This window comes from Dermacentor variabilis, chromosome 4 (assembly GCF_050947875.1).
Source record: "Dermacentor variabilis isolate Ectoservices chromosome 4, ASM5094787v1, whole genome shotgun sequence".
NCBI classification, from domain to species: domain Eukaryota; kingdom Metazoa; phylum Arthropoda; class Arachnida; order Ixodida; family Ixodidae; genus Dermacentor; species Dermacentor variabilis.
This window is the reverse complement of record NC_134571.1, coordinates 207,362,248-207,385,055: the sequence shown is the minus strand read 5'-3', so window position 1 is coordinate 207,385,055 and position 22,808 is coordinate 207,362,248. Positions and strand designations below refer to the sequence as shown.

Below are 22,808 nucleotides of genomic sequence, written 5' to 3'. Positions count from 1 at the left end.
TGGGCATGTCATCAACAAGTACATGAACTTTGTTCTTGAGCATAAACACTGACGGGTTATATCTGTCGATAGTGCGTGGTATCTTGTGGCCATACCCACGTTGGTCGCACCTAGTTTTCCGGCCGCGGTGACTGCGTGCGTAGCCGAGGCGATGGGGATCGTTGAACACGGGAAGCTCGTGGCGGCGTTAAGATTCGATCAGAGGCTGGTAACGGGGAGCGTAAACCGGGAGGTGTGCGTGGTGGCCAAGGCGTAGAGGACGGGCGGTCGAAAGGCTGGGAAGACATGTGCTCGCTAGTATTAAGGGCGGTAGTTGCAAAAGCGCGAGATGTGACCTGGGACGCCACAGCTGTAGCACACCGGAACGGGTCGAGACACCTGCGGCAGCCCGGAGTAACCAGGCCTCTCATAAGGAATTGAATGGTAGTATCGCTCTTCATTGGGACAGTAGCCAGCCGAGGTTCGTTGACAGAAGCGCGACGAGTGAAAACGGCGTTCGTAATTGGAGGGTGGTCGATATGAGTACCCAGATAGCAGTGTTCCTTGGTACTCATCGACGACATCTATTGCATTAATTGATGGCTGCCATGGGCTCGGAGCGGACGGCGTTCGCGTGCGTTCTGTTTCTGTTGCCTAGACGTCCTGAAAGCCACAGGGGCAGTGAGAGATTTGCTGGCATCGAAGCAAGTCTTCTCTTACAATCTGTCGTATTGTCGACGAAAGGTCAGTAGGCGGCATCGTATCGACACTGGCCACTGGTAGCAGGTTCGACAGACGGCCAAATTTCGGAGCTATTGGTCGCATCTTCAGTGATTCCAATATGCGACAGTGCTGCATTGCTTCGGACACGTAGTTCAGGTTCCCTTTGCCAATCAAGAAATTGTACACGTCTTCGGCTATCCCCTTAAGAACGCGTCCAACCTTGTCCTCGTCAGCTATCCTGGGATTCACCATCTTGCACAACTTCAAGATTTCTTCTATATATGTGGTATATATCTCCCCTGGAAGCTCTACCCTCTGAGTCAATGTCTGCTTCGCTCGCTTTTTCTTCGCGTTAGAATCGCCGAAGCACTTCTGCACTTCCTCAACAAAACGATCCCAAGTTGTGAACATGTCCTCGTGGTTTTAATGCCACATGAGAGCGGTGTTAGTTAGCAAAAACACAAAATGACTGAGCTCCGCTGTCGAGTCCCAGCCGTTGCTTCTGCTCAAACGATTCTAGTTCTTGAGCCACTCATCGAAGTCTTCTCCTGAGGTACCGCCGAAGTTTGGTGGCACGTGATAGTATAGCAAGGAACCCGTAGAAGTTGCCCTCACCGCATCAGTGGTCTGGACTTGGGACACCAGTTCGATCGGCGAAAGCGGAAGTCCGGCAAGGCAGCGGCTGCGGCGAAGTCGAGGGAGTAGAGCTTCCGTCGTTGGGTTCGTCTTCGTCTTACCCCGCACCTTCCACCAACCTCTTACAGTCTCCGGAGAGGTTTAAAGGGCTGCTTTAACGATGCCCACGGCACAAATAACCGTCGAAATCGTACGAGCAACGTCGTCCTCCTCTTTCTCCACTCTCGCTTCCCGCATGTTTTACTTGCACTGACCCTTTGTAACAATATAATACTACAAAAGCTTGAGCGTGAAGTCAACGCGAAAATTAACTCTTCTCATAAGAGTGCTTAATTTTAAATAGCATAGGCCACGAATTATCCTCGGTGGCGAAAGGGCCAGGTGTTTTAACCGTTGTGAATTTTTCACTTGCTCCGGCATTTGACTTTTTTTTGTGTGTTACTTTTGTCAGGACTATCATTACTCTTCTACAGCGTAAGGGTGTCCCTGCTATCATCGCTGCCACCATGTGGGCGCCAATAACGGACACTTTGACTGGACACTTTGACTTTGGCTTCAACCCGCTCATTGTCGATATTCCAAACACAGCAATGATTTAAACGGGGTGCGTCATACCAAAATGCTTAGCCTTGGTTGTGCTTAATTAACGAACAGCAAGGAAGTTTTTCAGCTGTCGTTGCAACTTTCTGAAATGTTGTCCGATCACTTTTTCCAGCCAATGAAATTCAATTAAACATAGCGGTCGCCAGCTGAGACGCTGAATTGATTCGTATTCATTTATACCATCCGAAGCTTAATCGCCAGAAAGACGCTCCTATCATGCTCTTAAGGAGACAGGCGGATTGAAAATTTACACTTTCTTATTTACTACATACCTCACATACCTTGGTTGGGCCTTAAGTAAGGGTCCATGGGGATAGAATTTGGTTACACTATTTTAACATTACTTAACACACCAAAAACAGAAAAAACTAACAAGGCATTCACAAAAACAAGTTAGGCGGAACGAAAGAGAGAGAGAGAGCGAGAGAGAGAAACATGGCGCAAGGTTATTGCAATATCTAGTGAACCAAAAATGAAAAAAAAGAACACCGATGAACAGAGTAGTCGGCCTTTCATCAATAGATGTTTATTTATATGTAAACTTCTCTTTGTCGCGAATGCACACTACGTCATGAGGAAGGTGGTTCCACAGTTCAGTGGCGTGTGACTAAGCAGAAGCTTTGAAGGCCAGAGCGTGGCCAAAAAGGAATGTGAAACCATTGGTTGTGCAAACAACACGACGTGCGAGAAGGTCTGGGTGGTTGCGTGGTTGCATGTGTTTTATTTGTTTTGTTTTTTTTAAATTGTTTTTATTATATTTTAATTGTTTCACTACTCTTCGACATTATAGCTTGAAGTGCAGAGATAGAGCGAGAGAAAGATAGGTTTATTTACATAACAATCATGGCGTTTCTCCAACTAGAAGCTGGTAGCTGTAGGAAGTCCATGCTCGCCTAGTTGGCTCACAACTACAAGTTTTGCCCATATTGTGCGTTTTTCTGTGGTGACAGCAGGCGCGTACTAGCCCTATCTGAGTCGGTACTAGCTCATTCTAAGATTCTCATCAGTGCACAGGCGATAACTGTGCTTTCTGCCTATGATAGCACCACAAGCGACGAGCTATTTCACTTTAATCGTTCAAACCACATCATGCGGCGAAGTCTCTTAACAACAAGATTTCGTTGCTGTTTCCCATAAGGAGATTCGATTCATGCGCTCTTCGTATCAGTGTTACAGCACATACAAACATAGGAAAAATACAAGAAAAGACAGGGTAGAGTGCCGGCCACAACTAAGAACTTGCCGACTAAGCGGCACTCCATCCCGTGTGTTTAAGTGGCAACATTGCTTAGGGGGCGACTTTCCGTTGAAAGTATACGCTGCCACAGAAATTCCGTGGTCTGGTCGACACGTTACCGCAAGCTGTCCGGTAGGGGGCACTCCACTCATCACTGATACAGAGGCTCTCTCACCGGATTCACTAGGTGCGAATTTGACTCTCGCAGGCACGGTGACGCCGCAAGCAAAAACTTCGCGATGCATTCAGCGACCACCGCAACCCTGATGCTACCGGCATTTGAAATTCCACCCCAAGCAGCAGCAGGCAAGCGTTCCCATGCTCTGCGCTCAAACCTTCTGCGGATGCATGACCTGCAGAAGTTTTGCAGGAGCAGCTTTGCATTTGGTTTCTTCAGCTCGAGTGTCACTTCTACGTCTACATCCTGAGTGACCAACACGTGCACTATCTTCACGCAAGTCCGAGCTGCCAGGTGGTGTTTTTTCGGAGCTCCGACTTTACCAGGCTCAGGTATCTACCAGAACCTGCGGCAGGTTGTGAGTTCGTACTACGGCATCACTGTGGCTGCACCTCGCTCACAACTGTGCTGCGGCTGCTGCCTGGTACATCTCTTTCACACTGCGTGAACCCGACAGTACCAATGACGTCGCCATCTGCACACTTTCCTTGACTTTATCATTGGACTTTATTTCAATCGCGGTTCGCACTAGTAGGGGGGGCCTGTAGTGGCGCAACTATCGCCTCTGTAGAAGGCGAAGAAGAAGTTGGGCTCACGTGCCGGTAGAACACGCTAGTGCGTTCGACCTGGGCGGCCGCGGTGTTGGCCGCAGCCGAGATCCCGCTGCATCATGGCTGGCCGGCCTAAATAAACCGCGGCTACGGCGGCTACTTCTTCGCTCCGCCTCCCACACCACAAAGGCTTTGAAAAAGTTCTACAAGAGTTGATCATCCTTCCGACTCGGTAGTTCATGAGTTCGAGCAAACAAAGATGCCAAAAAAAATAATTAAAATAACGTCTGTATCACAATTAAGTGAAGCTACATCTCCATTTCAGGGTAGTACAAGAAGCCTGGCTATAGGAGGAAGCTCGCAAGGGTTCGGAGAGTACCATCTACACAGAAAGAAAATTTTGAAGGTTTAAACGTCCTTAAAATTTGGGCTGTGTTCATGCGAAATTTTATGCGAATTGACGATATCCTATATTAACGATCATGTTTAGAAACTTTACACTTCGTTTATCTGTTTATAAATATTACACTGCTTTCACTGCTTCTGCGCAAAAAGAATATTGTGCTTATCATGACTGATTTCCAGCGTAATTGCGCATGTGAATGCAGAAGTATGCGTAACTTCCCAGTATCTTGGTATGATTCTAATTGCAGCAATATTGCATTTACTGAAGCCAATCGCCAGTGTTCTTGAGTACAATAATCGAATTTAAGCATCTTTTGTGAAGTATTGAAGCACTAAGAAACAAAATTTTTTAACCCATTTTCAGTTGTTTGTCTACAGGGAGAAATATAAAATATTTTATAACGGTTTCCGGCCCGGACTATCGACTCAGGACGCCATGCTCCTGATCAAACACCAGCTCATACACGTTAGCCCGGTGCACGCGAGAGCGATTCCGGGACTAGACGTCGAAAAAGCTTTTGATCGCATAGAGCACAAGGCCATCCTCGAGGTCCTGTCCGAGCTGGGGTTGGGCGAGAGGCTATACAGCGTAGTCAAGGCGTTTCTGGGCGGTAGGCAAGCGAGCCTCACGCTAGGAGAACTAAAATCGAAGGTGATGAACCTGGGAAACAGGGGCACCCCGCAAGGGGCCGTACTTTCGCCCATGCTATTTAATCTAGCAATGACCAGAGTCGCGAGGAAACTGGAGAGTATAGAAGGTATACACTTTGCAATATACGCCGATGATATAACCATATGGAGCGCCAACGGTAACGTAGGGCAAACGGAGACCAGACTGCAGGAGAGCATACACGCCGTGGAAAGCACGCTAGGCGAGATGGGACTCAACTGTTCGGCGGCAAAGTCTGAGCTTTTGGTCCTAAAACATCGACGCAGGGGTCGAAGACCCAGGGGCTACGTCCCCGGGGAGGAACCCAAGATTATGTTACGCTGTCACGACGGATCCGCGATCAGGCAGGTGGAAAATATTAAAGTTTTAGGCTTCCACATAGCAGCGGGAGGTACCAACATGAATGCCATTCAACACATTTCAAACAAGACGGACCAAGTCATCAGATTACTAAGGAGAATAAGCAACAGACACAGAGGCCTGGGTGAGGACAGCGCTCTAAGGCTAGTGCACGCCTTCGCTCTATGTCACTTCACCTACGTGGCAGGTCTATTTAAATGGTCGCAGGCCGAGCTGAACAAGCTAAACACTCTGATCAGAAAGTTAGTGAAGGCTACCCTAGGTATACCCATCAGCACCTCGAACGTGAAGCTCATGAACCTAGGCGTGCACAATACGATAGAAGAGATGGCGGAAGCGCAACAGATGGCGCAGCAGGAAAGACTGACGAAAACGCGAGCGGGCAGGCTTATACTCAAAGCGATAGGGACAGACGCAAATAGATCGATGAACCCGAAGGAATCCGAGGTAGAATTGAGCGGGCAACTTAGAGACGCGATCAGAACCACCCCCCTCCCGAGAAATATGCACCCGGAACACAACGTTAGCAGGAGAAAAGCGAGAGCGAAAGCTTTGTTGAAAGAAATTGAACAGCTAGGACAACAGGCGGCCCTTGTAGACGCTGCCTGGGTCCAAGGCAAAGAGGCCTACACCGCCGTGGTGGTCGACAGCCGGGGCGAGGTACGGGACGCCGTCACCATCTTCACTAAGGATTCCACGGTGGCGGAGCAAGCCGCGATTGCTCTAGCCATCAGGAGCCGTAAATGGTCTTTCATCTATAGCGATTCCAAAGCAGCAATTAAGAGCTTTGACAAAGGCTATGTAGCTGGGACTGCGGCTAAAATTATCGACAAGGTCGAAACTATCAAAACAGAAATCCGATGGTTTCCTGCACATATGGGACAAGTGGACGAGACTCGGCCCAACCTCAACGAGGTGACGAACGACCTGGCACGAGGACTTGCTTGCCGTGCCGGTCAGAACCGAACCGACGCCCACTACCATTCCGGGGAACATAAAGATCAGTTACTAACTTGCAACGACATCACTAAATATTACTACTTGGGGCGTAGGCAATTCCCTCTGCCACACGTAAAATTGAACAGGGCTCAGGCAGTGACGCTACGTTTACTGCAAACCGGGACGTACCCCACTCCGTATTTCATAAATAAAATTCACCCCGAAAGAGAAATTAGGAAAGAATGTAACGTGTGCGCTGGCATCATTGACATCAGACACATGCTGGTGGGCTGTCCCGCGACTCTCGCCGACCCGGAAGAAAAATGGCTTTACTGGCACAAGTTGATAACAAGCTCTTCATATCAAGATCAGCTACGGGCTGTCCAGAGGGTCCATGATGACGCCATAAGGCTCGGCCTGGCGGTGCCGACGTGGACGCGGCCCGCCTCGGTCTGAAAATACCGGGCTTCAGGACACTAATAAAGTTTTGTGAATGAATGAATGAATTGCTAGGCCTTCTATGCAACCCGAACTTTGCACAAGAGACCGTAGTTTTACCACTACCACGGAGCACAAAAAATGGCCAGATAAGAGTTTGAGGTGCTCGACAGCATGCCGTAATTATCAAATTGAAGTCCATATTGTTCTTAAAATTTGTTCAGTTAGCTTTCCGCTCTCCGAGGAGTATCTCTTCTTAAGTTGCCTTATGCCACTACAGCGCTGCTATACAGGCAAAGCACGCTTTACAGAGAGATGAAATTACAGCTTCAGATTTCCGTAGAGTGCTGTGCCTGCCATGAGGCTATGTTCTTGCGCAGAGCAACTTAGCGGTGCAATAATAGTCGACGCTTGGATTCATCCGACCAAGGGGTGAGGAGGAGGAGGCGGAGTGGTTCCGAATATAGGAGCATAGAAGGCGGGCGTTGCCAAAAGCCAGAATGAAGGGGTAACCATTGGAAATATAGACTGAGGAGATATATTGGGAAACAAGCATGGCGATGATTAAAGCATGCTCCAGTTTTAAGAAACGGACTTGGTCACTATCTGCTATGAACAGAACGTACAACCAGCTGGTTTATTACAGGGCATTATCATACACTGGGTAACAGCTTTGTATCTGGTGGCACCAGGAGCCAAATGGAACGACTCTATTGTAGGGATGGGCGAATATTTGAAGTTGAAACACCGGACTCATCCCTGACAATATCGTTCATAAAATAGGACGAAAACGTCTCATGTCCAAGCATTCCTCAATTCCGGAAGGTTATTTCTCTCTCTTTAAAAGTATAAATACCCGGACGACTGCCCGTTTTCGACACAACTTAGCCTTAGCCAACCTGATGGTACGTTACGTATAGGCAACAAAGGCCCCCAGCAAGACGCTCGCAGAATGCTTTCTACTCGAATTCATGACAAATGCGTGGGTGAAAAGCCTGTTTTCAATCGTTCAGCAAACGGAATTTTTGAGTTACAAGCTCCTAGTTTGTGAGCTCCACGGCGTTATCTATTGCGCATTCTGGAGGCGCAGGCAACATACTCCCGTGTTATCACTCTTGACAATCGCTCTTCGCCCTCTCGACAAGCGTGAGTACCGAAAGAAAGTGTATGTTGGGGGGGGGATGCATAAACATGGCCAGAATCTTGTCCCAGGAAGATTCCGTACACGCGAAACTGACTGTGTCACCTCGACCTAGCTGCCTTTCGCTAACTGCGTCACAACGCCAGGTGGGGCGAGCGTAATGAATGGGTGGGCTCTATCGTAGGGGTGGGCGAATATTTGAAAGTTGGAATACGAATTGAATATTACGCAATAACTAGTCGTATTCAATCAGCAGAATAAGAATGGGCTGGGGTGCGTTTGGCAGGCATTCTCAGATCATGAACAGCAGGTTGCCACTATCCCTCAAAAGAAAAGTGTATAACAGCTCTGTCTTACCAGTACTCACCTACGAGGCAGAAACCTGGAGGCTTACAGAAAGGATTCTACTTAAATTGAGGACGATGGAACGAGCTATGGAAAGAAGAATGATGGGTGTAAGGTTAAAGGGATCAGAAAATAGCAGATTGGGTTAGGGAACAAACGCGAGTTAATGGCATCTTAGTTGAAATCAAGAAAAAGAAATGGGCATGGGCAGGACATGTAAGGAGGAGGGTAGATAAGCGATGGTCATTAAGGGTTACGGACTGGATTCCAAGAGAAGGGAAGCGTAGCAGGGGGCGGCAGAAAGTTAGGTGGGCGGATTAGATTAAGAAGTTTGCAGGGACATTGCCACAATTAGCACATGGCCGGGGTAGTTGGAGAAGTATGGGAGAGGTCTTTGCCCTGCAGTGGGCGTAGCCAGGCCGATGATGATGATGATGATGATGATGATGATGATGATGATGATGATGGTTCTTATTCGTATTAGAAAATATTTCATTCGATATTTTCCAGTATCCATACCCACCGAATATTTCGCAACAACCGAGTGGTAAAGCCCGGTTATTGTTCTCCATCTGAAAAATAAAGTATCGCAAGTTATCAGAAGCGAAACAACAAGAACGTTTTTGAAGCAATCCAGAAACGAAACCGGTAACGCGATCTTTGTTATCGGTTTGGCGCGGGAAGTCAACATGACCGTCTGTAATTTTTGGTCCACGTCTGTAATGTAGGGTTTCTCGTAGTGCAGTCATGTCGCAGTTTTATCTTTTGTGCTGCAGCCAATGATCTTTTCTCTAGAACTGTCCTTTTTAATTGTTTCTGCGGCACACAAGTCCTTCGGAAGCTACTTGTTTTCTTTTCCAGAACTTGCTATATTTTTTTCAACACCTTTATTTTGCGTTTTTGTAAAGCTTCTAATCGAGCACCCATTCATTCTGGAGAAGCTTGTTTGCTAGAAGGTTCTCAAACTGTTAAAGAGCTATTCGTTCAGTCCCTTTAATTACAATTAGTGATACATCGTTTAAAACTGATCGTGCGCGTCTGCGATAGTTGGCTGCTTTCCTTTCAATTTTTTTTTTATTTTCAGTACTCAGTACAAGTCTGCTATCTAATTATGCCGAAATAAAGATTCGATATATGATTCGACATTCGATACTTACTGTTCGTATTTGATTTGTATTGGAAATATTTTATATTCGCCCACTTCTCTGCACTGTGAAAGAAGCTGTTATAAGACGGAAACAACGTAATAAAGCGGTGATCATCGCTGGAAGCATGCTTTCCTCACGCAGAAGACTCTTGTTCGGATGATAATAATAATTCCTACTGTTATGACGAGTCCTTGACACTAGCCTGCAGGAGTTCCTCGTTGCGTGGCCCCGCATAACCTGTATTGCCCGTGACACTTGCATGCGCCGAGGTTGATTTTCCTAGGTACCTGCTTTTCTTCTTTCGCTCTCTCTCATTCCTTACTTCTTTCACTGGCAAAAAAAGTTTGCCCGTCTCAATTTCTGCCAGCGTCTTCTCTCTCGCCTGCTTGTCTCAGAGCGCGTCGCGCTTCATTTGGAGCGGCGCCGCTCGTCCGGCCAGCGTTAACGATGCCGGAGATTGATTGGAATCTGGTCGGCCCGCGGTGCAGCTCGCTCGCTCTCGGCGCCCTCCTCCGTTCGAGCAATTGGAGCGGCCGTCACCCAAAACGACGGCGCCTCTGCCCGCTTGTCAGCTCGGTCCCGGAATTGGGCAAACGAGCAATAAGTAAGGAAACGCCCACGTGACACTTCCAGGTCAGAGCACTGCAGCTTATTCTTTCGTTGTTTCTTTTTCAGACAGCTCTCGTTGCCTTTCTCTTCCACTCGGTCTCGTAGCAAGGGCATGCTTGTGTACTTTTTCGCATGCCTCCAGCGTATGAGCGTTCTCCCTTTGTTTTACTCGCCCTACTTTTGTACTTTTCTTATTTTTTTTTCACCGACTGCACTTCTTAATTACTAAGAGTAACTCTTTAGTCTTCTGATTGCTTTACGAGAAAGACCACGGAAAGGCTGGCAAATAATGGCATTCACATCTGACTAGGGCGTGCGAACCGCCAAGGAGTTGGAAACAAACAATGGTAGTTATCAAACCTTGCACTTGTATATACCGATGACATCGCACGAAAACCAGGGTATATACAGAGTTACAGTACATGGAGCAAAATACGTAAGAGCATAACATTTATCGATTCAAAGTGAAAACGAATATCCATTGATAAAACGTACGAAAATGAAATAAGTACACGTTTTCCCGTACGTTGACCTTGGTGACTTTATTTTTTGTGATATGACTAATAAAAATCGGATCCTTCGGATAACCCCCTTTCTTTCCGAAAGTATAGAAGGAAGATAAATAAAATATTCGTTTTGGTGACACTCACTGAGAGAATTGTGCTCACCCCAAATAACGCGGCAAAATTAACAAATGAAGCGGTTTAATTTACCCAAAATGGCGCATCCCGATGTTTATGATGATGATGGTCACATAAATTCCTCCGACACGTTTTATTTCGTAATACATGGAAAGCTTTTCCAAGAAGCAATTTAAGGCCGGGTCTTTCCACGATCGTCTTGATCTGATTCCTTCAGCTGAGTGGCCGATGCCAGCGCTAGCAGAGAGGCGGCAACCTTCGAGACAACTGCGAATGACAATAAAATGAAAGAGCATTTTTCCGCCGCATGAAAAGCCATACTATCAGTATTCGTCGAATGTTACGTACGTGCCCGCAGCATTGCCTGTCTTTGCCATAGCGAATGGCGCTTCTGTTCTGTATAGCTGACCATATTTGTCACTTAAATTTATCTCAGCAAATCTTTGCGAAATTCTCAAGACTATTCCTTCGATTGTACCGAATCTCCAAGGAAACTTGCAAGAAAACAAAATGGCATCGTAGGCGATGTCTATTGGTGATTTAAGTGGAGATTGGATGTGAATGAGGAACTGAGCCAATGGGACTGCGTGGCTCGACGTGAATCGTTTTCACACACGTGAAAACCCCGGCGTCCGCATTTCGATCGGGGCGAAATATAAAAACGCTAGTGTACCGTTAATTGAGTGTACGTTAAAGAACCACAGGTGGTCAAAATTAATCCGTAGTTCTTCACTACGGCGTGCCTCATAATTGTATCGCGTTTTTGCCACGTAAAATAGCAGAATTAATTCGTTTTTTTTTCTTCAGACCTGAGTGACACCAGCAGACAACGAGACGTGGAATCAATGCGATGCGCTTGCTGTTGCAATGTTGCAGTTCTCAGCATATATTTAGTAAATGTCTCGGCTAACGGTGGGCGAGTCTTTCCACTCAAATGTTTCTTTAAGTCGGCTGGCCACGTGCTCGACTCGGGAGCTGAGCAGTATCAGCGATCCAGTTGCTGTACTTGTCAACCGCGCCGTGCTGCCTTGTCCAGCTAACCCACGTGAAGTTTAATCACGCCAGCGTTTGTTAGAAAACCGATTAGAAGGAAGTTTTATTACGTCTGAACCATATAAAAAAGTACTCATTCGGCACTCCACTTTAAGTGTAGCAGTCCGCAGTGGCGCCAGTTGAGCAAAACATTTTGAGCTGTGCCCTCCATAGAGAAAAAGCGCACGAAGAAGGGCTAACGTGCTACATACGAAGCATCTATTGAGCCATCCACTGCGTAATCGCTCGATGCAATACCGGGTGGTGAGCGACACTTTTCGAACATCCAGAACGAAGCCAATCGGCCATCAACTGACCTTGAACCAACAGCGAACGGTAAAGCCCCTTAAACTTGCAAACGGTCATCTGACGCGTCACCTGGTGTCGAGCACGAAGTCGCTGAAATGCGGCTTTGCTTCTGGTGCGACGCTTTACTCCCGCCTGATCCGATTTTCAGGCCGCAATTGCTTTTGTGTATCAGCGTCTTTGCTGGCGGCATCGTCACGTCCATGGCGCTCAGTGCGCGATCTATGCAATAGCGAAGGCGTATGGGCCAGTGACGAAAAGCGCGACGAGTGAACAAAATGTTTATCTATATGTTTTAAGTTTATAGAAACAGAAGGTATGATTGCTCTAGTTGAACGCATTTCGGTTTATATAAAGAGGAGTTTTGATTGACGTGGCTTTTGATATGATCATTACACGTGTGCAAGAATACACGGCTAGCTGAACCAGCTCTACTCCTTCTGCATTCTTCTCTACCATGCAGGACTCGTGACAGCGGATTCACCGCTAGAGGGAGCCTGCGATCCGGCAGGAGTGCTCAGCCTGGCAGCGAGGTGACGTTCGCATCGTCGAGCGGCGGTGCTTGGATCCGTGGCCCCGCAGACCAGCCACACCGCCTGTCGTGCCACTGCCTCGCGAACGGTAGCGCCATGGCTGCCGCTCGCAACGCCACCGCACGGCAGTCGCGCTGCTCCGAGACAGCTCGGGCCGAGAGGACAAGTGCACTAGTTGTTCGTCGCCGACGCCATTTCTACATTTCTCCGCGAAGCGACGATGGTGGCGCCGCCAGGCGCTTGCATCCGTGCAAGAGGGGGCAGTCGAGATGTGGAGGAGGAGCTCGTGGGCACCCGTCGGCATTTCTTAGCCCGCAGAGCACTCCCGCTGGTGACGTCATACTCATTCTCGGCAGTCATTCACGGCATCTTTTACTGATGCGCCGCCAAACCTCCCACACTCGCAGTCTTTAGCAATGCCTCAATGCGTCACACTCAGTTTACCATTACTTTCCCCCGATGCTTGTATTTTTCCTTCAGTTTAGTTTACTTCGACGAGCGCACAGTCATCACCACCTTCATCAGACTGACAAATGACGCATCATTACGCTCAAAAGCTTGGTCGCTCAACTGCGTCGAAACACTTGGCGCCCTGCGCCACGTACACGGCTCTGCTGGCTAAAGAAAAACCGACGCGAGTTCTCCCGGAAGTGGACAGTAGCGTCCGCATGTTCAGGCGCGTGCCCTCTTCCGGTTCGGGTGAGCACAGTCGCTTCCCTCTTCCGGAGCCACCTCGAGGCGCCACCGCCTTCGCCGATGGCGTCATCGCAGTGCCGCTGGCGACCTCCGTCTCCCGCCGCGCCGCCTCCGCCGCCGACAACGTTTGCCGTCCAGGCCTCCGGCGGGACCGGGCGCCAGCGAGACCTTCGCGACGACCATCGCCAACCGCGGTGGCGAGGCTCGCGTTTTCTTGGCGGCACGGGATTCCGTTCGCACGCAGCCCTTCAACGCGGCGCATGCGCCCTTGTGCGAGACCTCAGGAAATGAACACGCTGCTTGAAGCAGCGCTCTCTGTCGCCTAAGACCGCGTGCGACTTCAGGTCGCGATAGCTGCGTAGTTGGTTGGACGCAACTTTGAATACAAACCGGTGCGAGTGCAAGCACGCGGCTAACGAAGAGGCGCAACAACGCGCCACAATTCCAACAGTTCATTAGTGGAGCAACGAATGCCTTCGAAACTCTAAACACACAAACGTCGATGCAAGCAGACGTGTCAAGTTCACGGCAAGGGCAGTGAGAAATACTGAATGTGCCCTCTCGATGAGATGTCGCCTGGGTTTACTTGACAGGCAGTTGCCGATGTAGCAAATGCCAACGAGACTCCACTTCGGGCAAGAAGAAATGCAATTTCATGCTGTCAGAGTCTTACGGAAACAATGCCAACGAACAGATCACTAAAATGTGAACGGGACGACCACTACCTCAGCCCTCCAATCAATATTTGTGCTCGTGAAGCTAGCGAAAGGACGTCACGTACTACGATGTCATGGCCTCTCCTGCGCTTCTTGCGGTGACCTACAACAATCAGCATTCTCGGAAGAAATGTCTGCTCCCTCTTTATGTACCCATTAGCGATCACGCTGCGCGAATCTTTGCAGTGACTAGACCCGTCCAACTGTCAGCGTAGCAAAGGTATGGTTACACGAAGAGAACTGCATTTTTAATCTAAACTTTATCGCATCACATAATCCGTGAGTTGGACATTTTCTACCGCCTAATACGCGTCTTGTTCTGTCCCAAAAAAAGCCCAGAAATTGTCGGCGACTTAGAATCAATAAGCATAGTGACGTTTTAAACACTACTGAGGAAGCGTAGTCCGAGCCAAGTCCGCGAGTGAAGCTTCGGGTCACCCAGAGCAGCAACTTGATTGCAATTTGTCCAGCGAAGCTCTCCGGGGCGAGCAGTGAAGCGACGTTTGGGTGGCGAGGTTTCACGGCGAGAAAGGGTTCCGTGCCGCCAGGGAACGCGAGGCGCGCCGCCGTCTTCTCGACAACGAGGGCCCACGCTATGCCTCGCCACGTGCGTCCACCCCGGCAATGAAGAATGGCGCCGTGCTAGCCTTCTGCGCATGCGCGGACGCTCGCAGTGCCTGTGCCCAGTGTTACCTTCTTCCGGGACGACGCGGCGGGCGTGAATGTGTGCGTGCGGTGACGACAACCGCGGACAAACAGAAGGACAAGAGAAAGACAGTGATCTTCAAATTCCACCTGTACAGTACTGTTCAAGTATGCCACATATACATATAATATTATATAAATATATACACACACAATTATACATAATATGAAAACTCAGAAAATACGGCCCGTAGCGCCGATACCTTTTCTCCGTTATACATTGCAGCCGAGTGTTGGCCGTAAGTGGGTCTGACAGGGGGCAGATCTTCATGTGTGCCCTCGTCGGTATATCTCTGAATCCGCCATTTCTAGCTATACCCCACTTCCGTGCAGTGGTTTTGCTCGATTTGCTTTTTAGGGCACTGCTTTGGCGTAGGAGCGCTAATTGGTGCCAGCACTGTTACCCCCGAGTGCTACTGAGACATGTGGAAGCCGACACTTGGCAGGATGCCACGAAAAGCTGGTGGACCAACCAAAAAAGCTCTGCCGTCTGTCCAGCCATCCCGCGTCTGGGCTGCGTGGACGCGACGGCTCCTCAATTACGACAACCTTGCTTGTAAGGTGGAAATTCCAAATTTCATTTTATCGCAGAATTTCATCTTACCATAACCATTGCCAGATTCGGTTACGACGCAATGTAGGGTATCCGCTTTATTCCAAGAACAGAGAGACTCTGCTAACTTTCCTTTTCCGAAATTCCGGCTGTTGACATGAGCTTAATTCAATGCAAGCTGTAGCCTGCAAATGGCTTAACCACGCAAAGTGCCGCCGGAGCTAACACTTTACAAATTGTGCAGCGTTAAACTCCCAGATTATAATGAGCGAAAAGAAAACAGGAACAAAAACTTCAGGAACAAAATATTCATAAGCAGTATCCCCAATTAATGAAAGCGCATCGCGACTCTCTGAACTCAGTTAACGGAAGCAAATACAATCACAAAGGAATCACAATTCAAGCATGAAAAAAGGAAAACCATGCAAATATGAAGCAGACATAGTTCACCGCCAAAACCACAATTTAACCAAGAAATGTAAACGCAGACAAACAGTAAAATTTTACAACTGAGTTACATAAACTACAGCTCTGTACCATTCTTACAAACCGTCACGCAGCATTGTCAGAGTAGAGCACAAGAAAGGTGCCACCGATGGCACATCTGAGCTGACGAAGCGTGTCTGAGTGATCAAGCTAGGTCTATATCGCGCTTACATATTTTGATGACATTTATTAGACCTAACGAAAAAAATTAACAAGTCCAACACCAAGTTTACACCTTTACAAGGTTACTTCGTTTAAAGTGCGACCGACAAAAAAGAAACGTAAGGATAATGAGCGTGGAGAGAGAGATAGAGAAACAAAAGAAATGCAGGGAGGAATGGGCGGGGAAATGGACACTACAACCATACGGACCGAAAGACTTGATTCATAAGCATTGTATTTGCTTACAGCCAAGCATGAGATTAGAGATTTATAAACGTTCATTTCATCTTTTTTGTTATCCCGATACAATCACTAACTTTCGTTGCATCTTGCGGGGAAAAAAAAGAAAAAAAGGAACAGCAGCGTTATCCTGATCATTTCCTGCGAGTTTCTCTGCTGCTTACATCACCTGGATCTGGACGGCTTGTGTAAGCGACTCAACAGCCGTCGGCTATTGCTCTCAAATCAAATGCAATATTCAAAGAGCTAAGGCGGCGGTTGTGGTCGGTTGTAGGGCTATGATTGGTTGTAGATGTTCACGTTAACTGCGCTACTGAGCTACAAGAACAAATGGCAATAAAGGGCGCACACGATACCAGGAAAAAGGCATACTGTTTATTCTACGCAGTCGGTAGGTATACAAACACTGATATCAGCATGTCATAACATGACACGTGGTACGAAACAAAACAAAGGCACAAAAAAAGCAATAAAGGACAAGCCACCAACTGCCGGGTTAAGAGGGGATCTATTCGGCAAATTCGCCCACCTATGGTCAGCGAAGTCCTCTATTGTCATTGCTATATTTCTATATTGCAAAATGCTATATTGCCATACAAATGCTAAAATGGTGACGCCTGATGTAGGGGGAATGACTGTGCAGACGGCAGAAGCAGACGAAATGCTAAGCTAACTGCCGCAAAAGAAACTTCTGGAGCAGACCACGTTGTTCCTCACTCTTGCAAAGTGTCGGCCATAACCGGTCAGTTCTCTTTCAGAGGCATTATTTGCCCGCTTGCACACACACGCACATAAACACCACACCCATGATGTGTTGTTGACTGAAAGTTGTGATGGTTGCGTGATGTGTGAGCTGTTTGTTCGTTTCGCCCTGCTCCAGGTTGTTATTTCCCGCGTAGGTCAACGCCAGTGATAGGAACAAAGCGTACATTTTCGATTACATTGATACTCTACAATAATAAGCCGTGCCCAGCCAGCATGTAGGAAGAAGGCGCGAAGGGATGGCGACACTTTATAAGCAAAGGTGCGTTTTAGAATCGCACTCTCGTCCACCGCGATTCAGCGTATTTTTTCTATCTGTTCCCAAGGGTTGCCCCCGAGAACACCATTCGTCCTCCCGGATGCTTCTGGCTTTCTTTGCTTCCTCTGGTCGTCCTACGGGAGCCTTGCAGTACGTACATACCCAGCTAAGCGGTCGGAATTAACACAGCAAGTTAGCTGATCGCGATTTGCGGCAGGCACATAGTCCTTCCTTTCGACAAGGAAAGCCCACGACGTGGTCAACTTTGTGCGATTTCATTGTCCTATTTCGTATTTCTTTCACTGAGGTCATTGACTTGTTTCTGAGTGCGTATACTTAAGCAGCGAGTGACCACTGTTACATATACCCAAAAATTGAGCTTTGTTGTCTGCTCAACGACATAATCTTGGTGTACAACGTGATTGACTGGAGTTACAGACAGCCAGGTCGTCATGATGGCGAAGCGACAAAATTCTTGCGCTGTCTCGCCATTAGAAACGAAATAATGCCGAGAAACCTTCGCCAGCCTGCTTACTTTGTCTCAAGAGAATCGAGCGTGTAGAACTGAACAGTCATACTATTTTATTCATCGGCGCGTGTAACCTCGTCAATTGTAATAATTGCTAACGCGCGATCTTAGAACTTAATGAGTTTCTAAAGTGAAGCAGGTTGCTTCTCTCGCAGTTTTTTTTTTCTTTCACAGAAACAACATCAGCACACAGCAAGGAGTATTTTCAACGTCACCCGCGTCGGCAAGCCGACGGCGCGCTCCTTGTGCCCCGTTTGTGAGGCAGCCCCGCTTATGTTGGAACTCTTACGTAGGCGACTGAATTCAGTGAGCAAGATTCTCTTGACACATAAACAGGTATTCCCGCCTACGCCTAGCCGAATCCTCGCCATATTATGCGGATAAAGTGAACGTACTTACGTAGGGTGGCCACCTTCAGAGACTGCGATGGTGTTAAGCCCCTTAGGCGACTTACGCCAGCGTTCAAGGAAGGGCTTAAGCTAGTGATCGTAGTCATCGTAGCATGCTCCTACCGCCCCATTTTCTAGCTCTCCGATTCACCTTCAAAACACTCACTTTACTCCTTGTTCAAGGGCTCTCCAGACGTAGCTCGGCGCAGTAGTTCTTTTGAAACTCCATGTAGCGTCGTAAGACAGTAATCTTTGACGAGAAGCTTCCAAGAACAATCTATTAAAGTAAAAAATACTCATTGTTCTGCCCTGTACGAAGGTGCCTGTATAAAAAGTGTAGTCACGTCCTCTGTAGGAGTTCTACGAAGCATGGTTTGGACAGCCTTTCGTTGCCGTTGGTAAGCTACGTCCGCACCAGAGGACGTCCTCGCCACTGGCGTCCTCCGCGGTAGTAGACAGTCCCATCGTCTTCTTCTGTGTTTATAAACTTTTCTGGTTACCGGTAAAAGGCTTTTTAATTTCCTTTTACTGAAAGGGGAAAAGAACGATAGAACAAATATACTGTTATACGGGGATAATGGGTACAGCGTTCATGAACCGAACACGGCGCAGTTTCGTCCAGCACTCTGTGTGATGTTTCTGTGCAGACGGCCGATTGTGCCACGTGGTGGCATCGCCAGAGAATGGTGGTTGTGCACGTCAAGGAAAGGATAACGGAAAGGCTATTAACGGGCGGCTACAGTACGCGAAGTCCTACAGAAAGTCTGCATCACTCCTATTTCTTTTCCCCTTAGTGCAAGCATATTATCGCGCTGTACAGCTTTAATAGTTGTGAAATCGACGAAGAAACATTCTTCAAGGAACAGTGCATGCTAAATACTTTTTTTTTTATTTTGCGACAACAACACAAGACTATCGTCAAAATTGGCAGTGTGCTAAAACTTGGCCCTACGAAACAATTTTAACGACGAATACCTAACATCGTCCTCTTAGTCTAGCACATATGACACTATTTTATTATTTTTGCTTTTATTTTACGCACTTCATAACGACAAACACATCCCATCACCTTGATTGGCACCAATGAAAATAACGACTATTTCGAAATTTCCCAGGTGGTACTTTAAGGACGCATTTGTTAACTACACCGCATGTTTGCTAAAATTATGTGTAATCCTAATTTTAGAAAATCTCGTAAGCTAATACTCGCATGCCCTGAGAGTTCATTTCATTCAAAGAAATACTTGCCAGCTATTTTCTTTCATGTCACTTATTTACTGTTCGTTGATATATCGCAGTGTTCACAGAGCCAACATAGGTTATGCGCTCGTAACGCTTCGTTCTTCGCTTAAGAACGAGAAGCTGGTTGTGACTAGGCAATGGAAAATAAATTAGTTCGTTACCGCAAACTAACGCCATGCCTCTCCGGGGCGATTAGCCTCGAGTAAGCACTAAGGCTAGTCTGCCCCGCCCCATTTTTTCCCCTCGTCTTGCGTCGCCCATTTCTTGTTTTTGTTTGGGCTTGCTTTTGTATGGCACCTGAAAGGGCCGTATTAACACCCTGAGAAGTGCATAGTTGATGCAACGTCGATGACGTCACCAAGCAATGAACACCCCGTTCCCTTTATTCTACGCTTGAAAGCTTAAGCCACTTGGCGCGCCAGTGCATAACTCCGGAAACAATAACGAGTGTCGCAATAATTTCTAGTCGAGCAAAGAATCGTAGAGGCGCGCCACGTCCGCTAGCCGTGTGCCAGCAAGTGGCCCCGAGCAGCCCTTGGGTCGCAGTGTCCACTGCTGAGAGAATGTAATCGTGCCGTGTAAGCGCCGTGGTGCCCTGTCGCACTACCATTCTATGAGACCCACGAGATAGGCGGAAGCGGCGTCCTCCGTATAGAGCCACGAAATGCCCATACGAAAACACGGTTGTGACTGACCCCCTTGCTCAGCAGTAGAAAGACAAAAGCAAGCTGTTTGCCATCATTTTTGTTGGTTAGCTAGGGCTTCGGGTTGTGATAGTCCCTAAAACGAGGTTCCGCATTTGATGAGCATGGTCTAGGCGAGCGCAGCTGTCTTTAAGATCCGCCACAGAAAAGTCGTCTCGCTTTTCAGTAAACAAATCAAGGTCATATGACAAAAGCAGCTGTGACGCAGTTCCACTCGGATGGCCTGCATTTGACCGCGTTTGTGCTGCAGACGCTGTCGAGGCCTGTTTAACTGCGACATCTTGGGCGCTCTCGCGGCGGTGGCCGAACACGTTTGGAATGCGCTTCTTGAATTTCTCACTATACTGCGACGCGCAAGCGCATGGCTTGTACCCTTTACGGCGATGCTACGGGTAGCTGGCACATTTGACGCGCGGTGGTGCACCGACAGCACCTCGGTGCTGCGGCGGCACAAGTTTTCTTCACCGATCGTGCTTTGTTCCGCCGAGCACGCCCAGCATGTCGCAGTGCGGTGTCGCGCCAGTTTTTGGCTGAACAGCGTCAATCATTTCCAAGACGCGTGACCACGCACCCACGTGTGCCTCGTATTCGCACCTTTTAGTTAGTTTTCATCCACCCTCCGAACTTGCGCTTTCTTTTTGTTTCTTTATTCGTGTGTGTGCGTGTGCGTGTGCGTGGTCACTTTGTCATACGCCCGCTGCGCCAAATTGCACCCAATCCCGTGACCAATACAACGTTGTTCACACTTCCTCACTGTTATTGATTGCTTTACTAATCTGTCTTCTTCTTTGGTATTTTTAACGGAGAACTAGCAGTTGCCGAGTGGCAGCGTCTTACACTGAGAATAATGTGTCTGCCCAAACAATTTATACTGTTTACGTGAATGGCGCAAGTTCATCGCTTACAAACACCGGGTGCACGCAGCACAAGAGATGTGCCGATTCGTCAGCTTTGTCGCCTCGTTCGGTTCTCCAGTTTGAGCAGTCGTCTCCAGGAAAGTGATATTGGTGAGCGAGAAAAAGAAAAACGGAGCAAGATTCAGCGAGCGCACATCGTGGTTTTTACTCTGCTGGGACACCGAAAAAAAATAGAAGATATGTATAAATAAGAATGCAAGTTGTTCGCTGTTTTCAGGTTGTCCTTCTAATTGTGTCGCTTGTGATCGCGAGACATTCTGGTGAGCCTCTGTGGCCTGACGAAGGCTTCGTGGCGAAAATGCTCCGCTGTTAAGTTTAGCTGTTTGAGGAGTCCTTTTTTGTCTGTTTACGGCGTACAAAGTGACTTCTGCTTGCTGCTACTAAATGCGAGCGTATTAAAGTACCTTCTTGTCTTGTACCTCGTGTCCGTGACGTCATTCTTCGGTGCAACAGCACACTTCAGTCCAACTAAACGTGTGGCCCATGGTCGTCGCCCAGTTGCTCTTGGATTTATCTCGCTGAACAATGCAGACACGCTGCCTAGTCTTGTCGCGCGGAAGAACGGCGAGTAATGTGAAGCGGGCAGCTGTAGTGAATGGCGCGCGAAGGCCGGCTGCCCAGTGCGTCTACCTCCACAGCCGCTCGCTCGTTCTGGCTCCGATGTCTCGCAGAGGTTACGTATCGAGCTGCACGCACTTTATCACCACGTTGACGTGCAATGCTTGACTGTTTTATTTTTTATTTTTATTCCGTCCATAATCCATCGGAAAAGCGTGTCGTCTACAGTGATGCTACACACTAGCAATGCACATTGTGCAGGAACGAAATGGTGAAGCGCTCCATGAGCCAATGACAAGCGACGCAAGCATTACGTTCCTCCGAATAACGCTATTTCGTTTGTGGATAGTGAAAAAGATTTTGGCAGATATTTACGTATAAGTGCGGTACCCTCGAATATTCAGGTTGAGTAGAAAGAAATCGGCCCTTATTCTGTTTTTGATGCCTCTCATCAGGTAGCCCCAACACATGGGAGAAAAAATACCAAAGATTAAAGAATAGAAATACTTAAGAGTGTAGATTTATGAGGTACAGAAAAGCAGAGATAAACATGAACGAATAACAAAATCAAAAGTGAATAGAGACGTGCCCCAGTGAAACAGTGCAACGGAAATACGAGAATCACGAGGTAGTGCGAGAAGTGTGTAAGGGAGGCAGTGTTGAAGGGCTTACGTTCGGGAAATTAGTGTTGCTAATGAAGTCGTCTCTGCCTTATATGGATGCGAAAATGAAGTTCGAGTCCGCGGAGGAATTGGGATTAAACAATAACCAAACACCTTGATCAAGTATGGCTTTAGTGCCGCAATGGAATACCGCAAGCGAGATACGGGGACATATGGGCTAGACGTCATATGAAGTGCACAAATTTATTCATATGAAGTGCACAGTACGAATTTTATTTCGAAAAACAATTTAAATGCTTAGGTTACGTACGTACCGCGTGTTTCAGCGAACATTTTCAAACATTTTTGTAGTTTGCCTGTGGCAGACCGCACAATTCCAGTCCATGAGCTGGTCTACTAGAAGAGGCAGACATTACTTGCACAAGAAATTCAAATGCATAATCGAATTATTACCAAAAAGTTTTGTTAAGCTTTTAACTACTTACCTTACGGCACGTATTGCAATTTACAAACTCTAGCCGGAGAGTTTGTTTGGCAGATCCACTTGGAATGAATGCTCAGAATGACACCAGTAGTCAGATATTAATTCCATAACCTTGTGGAGAAATGCATTGGCGTTCCAGTTACATTTGTGCTTCATTGCATAAAACTACCTTTTGTTAAGAACGTAAGCGGAAGGACAGTGCATTTTTACCTGAAGCTTGAAAGCGAAAATCTCGTAAATGGTGTCATCCACGTAATTCTTTTCAAGTGGATATGCCTTGCAGTCTCACCCGCTAGAATTTGTAAATTG

At 47.6% G+C, this 22,808-nt stretch overlaps 1 protein-coding gene across 4 annotated transcripts in view; it reads left to right on the top strand.

Moving 5' to 3' along the window:
• The window catches only part of Sh (Potassium voltage-gated channel protein Shaker), a 427,856-nt gene extending 406,604 nt beyond the window's left edge, over positions 1–21,252 (top strand). For all 4 annotated transcript variants that reach the window (XM_075690868.1, XM_075690865.1, XM_075690867.1 and 1 more), the window contains one exon: positions 12,405–21,252. The gene's annotated coding sequence lies outside the window, so the exon portion shown is untranslated. The remainder of the gene's footprint in view (positions 1–12,404) is intronic.
• The last annotated feature ends 1,556 nt before the right edge of the window (positions 21,253–22,808 follow it).